General features: G+C 42.3%; 1 protein-coding gene across 1 annotated transcript in view; it reads left to right on the forward strand.

The window, feature by feature from the left end:
* ANTXR2 (ANTXR cell adhesion molecule 2) overlaps positions 1-3,060 on the forward strand; it is a 200,879-nt gene that overhangs the window by 80,633 nt on the left and 117,186 nt on the right. The gene's annotated exons all lie outside the window — the stretch shown is intronic.

Raw genomic sequence — 3,060 nt, forward strand, 5'->3', positions numbered from 1 at the left:
TTGTCTTGACCTTGGTCACTCCCTACCAGTCCTATCTTTTTTTAAATAATGTTGAATCTGAAATATGAATGAATGCCACATTGTGTAACAACATCCAATTTAGCAACCAGGTTTCATTTTAATTGTTTTCTTTGCTCCCATCAACTATAAAAAGCCTATATCCCAGTTGATGTTTATTATAAAACTCAATGTACAAAGAAGTTCAAAATTGGGTGTGAAGGGAGGACGGGGAGTTGGAAGAGGTAGTAGGGATAAGAGGCCTTTCCATGCTAGGACAGGAGAAATTCAAGGAAAAGGAATGATTTTTTTCTTGCTGGATTCAACAACTCTTTCAAGGAGAACTCATGGTGCAGTGGCGTTAAACATTGATTTGCTAACCTCGAGGCTGGTGGTTCAAACTTATCATCTGCTCCACCGAGAAACAGGAGACTGTCATTCCTGTAGAGAGCTGCAGTCGTGGAAACCCCATGGGGCAGTCCCCCTCTGTCCTGTTGGGCCCCTGGGAGTCAGGACTGGCCGGGGGGCAGTGAGCAGGGCAGGGCGGGTTTTCCTTTCCTCTCTTTGGCAGGAATTCTATTTCAAGACCTTCTCCGTGCCTCTCAAAAATCATCTTCAGTGTTTAGGATATCTGTTAAACTGTCACTTGTGCGGGATGACGCGCGGTTTCAGTGTGTGCCATTCTCAGTGCTGGGGTAAACTCTCTGAAAGGTGCTGGGTGTGTGCAGTGGTGTCACTGAGGTTGGCGTCATCCACAGTCGGATCTCTCGTAGAGCTGCCCCTGGGACTCTGCGTGTTCCAGACTAGACAGCGTCCTTAGTCAGTGTCAGTGTACACTTTAATCCCAGGCGAATATGTGATACATGTAGTTGTCAGTTGCTTGCGTGTAATATTTTTTAGATTATATGGAAACTAGGGAACTATTGTTGTTAGTAAATCTCTCTACATTGAAATACAACATTATTTACATATTAGTAACTGAGTGGAAGCTGTTAACATTTTTTTCTCCTTTTATAAAGCCTTTTATTACCACTCATTCGTAAAAAAGTTATTGCTATAGGTTCACAAATGCTACTTCCTACTATAACATATTAACCACCAGAAAATTCGACAGAATTAGTAACTGGCAGTAATGAAAGTGAGTGCAGCCATACAGATGAAACCACTCAATTCGAAGCATAATTGTAGCTGGGTAATACTGACAGCTCGGACCGAGTGCATTTGAAGGGTCCTAACACAAATTAGTGTCGGTGTAGCCCTGGAGGTAGATTGCTACATGGAAAGGAAACACAAACTCACTCTCATCAAGCCAATGCTGACGCAGTGACCCTGTTGGACAGATTGGCACTGTCTCTGTGGGATTCCTAGGCTGTAATTCATTACCAGAGTAGTGCGTCTCACCTGTCTCCTGTGGAGGTGCTGGTGGGTTCAACCGCTGACCTTGAAGTTAGCAGGTCAAAACCACCAGCCCACTCCACGGGGGAGAGCCTTCTACTCCTGCAAAAGTCCGGCAGGAGCAGTTTCTCAAAGCATGTCTACTAGTTGTTTTTTTAAAATGCTATTCCCCCATGACCCCAACACATTAGTTAGAACTTTATCTTCTGTAGAGCACTGTAGTGTTGTATATACTTTTACAATACTCTTAAAAAAAAATCTCCTTTGTGGATGGAATTCAGCTTTCTTGTGATTTCAGACAATGCTTTCTATCACTGCTGCATTTATTATTAATTGTCCTTCAGTCTGCTTTCATGAGGCAACGTTACAATTTTTTATCTATGAGCAGTTGGTCCACGGAGGAGGCACAGAATTGACTCAGACAATGGCAGAGACAAGAAGCATCCTGTCTCTTTGCTAAACTAATCAGTTTCCTGCCATAGCAATTTATGCTCAAGCAGTTTCCTGTTGTACTCTCCTCGATTATTCTAGATATGGCTGCTTTAGGGTGGCTAGCGTTCTTGAGCGCCAAATTAAAAAGCAGAAAGGTGTCCTAACATGATTTGTGCCCCTTGATTTTTTAATTTAAACTTCCCAGTGGTGGATCCCCTCCCTTCAATGCTTTGCAGTTTCATTTATTACTCACCAGAGAGCTCAATAGTGGCAAAGCAGATGATTTTTGGAAAGACACAAAGCTTCCAGTGAGAGGCAATCATTCTCTTGTTGTTACTGAGCTCAAATCCAAGCTCAGACCACTATTTTAAGTAATATAAGAGCGACCCTTCTCGCCCGGGGCCTCTGCAGATGATAGTGTGTTTTGCAGATGTCAGTCAGTAAGGCTTCCTGTCTCAGACACATCTGTAAATTCTGACTCATTTCTGGAACAAGCTTCATAGGGGAAGTCACTCTTGGTTTATTTATTTACTGTTTTATCACTTGAAATATAGATGAAAAAGCAGCTAGCCTTGGGCATTTTTCAAAATGCTTAGGGCATATCTTTAAAGTGTTAAAAAAACAAAGATGCCATGTGGAAGACTAAGGTGTGCCTGCCCCAAACGTGGGATTTGGAACCAGCTACTGTGATCAATGTATAAGTGCCCCCACCCCACCCCCAGGGGAAGCAACAGCAGAAACGTAGGTGAAGGGAGATAGCAGATGGTGTAAGATATGAAAATAATAATAAGTTATCATTTATCCAGGGTTCACTAGGGTGGAAGTGTCGTAGAGGGAGGGAAAAAAGAGGAGCTGATAGTAGAAAGAAAATGTTTTGAAAATGATGTAGAAAATATTTTGAAAATGATGTTGGCGACATATGTACCAATATGCTTGATATAATTGATGTGTGGATTGTTATAAGAGCTGTAAGAGTCCTCAATAAAATGATATTAAAAAAAGTTGGATATTGAATAAAGAATACCAAAGAAGAATGGATGTGTTTGGATTCTGGGTCTGGTGAAGAATAGTGAAAGTACCGTGGGCCTCCAAAATCTGTTTTGGAAGAAGTGCAGTCGGAATGCTCCTTGGAATAGGAGACTTCCTCTCATGTACCTTGGATGTTCTCCGGAGAGACTCGTCTCTGGAGAAGACCATCGTGCTTGGTACAGAGAAGGGGAGTCAGAAGAGGAACGA

Source organism: Echinops telfairi, unplaced genomic scaffold (genome assembly GCF_000313985.2).
Source record: "Echinops telfairi isolate 266 unplaced genomic scaffold, ASM31398v2 ScPeMD7_7468;HRSCAF=8506_0, whole genome shotgun sequence".
NCBI lineage: Eukaryota > Metazoa > Chordata > Mammalia > Afrosoricida > Tenrecidae > Echinops > Echinops telfairi.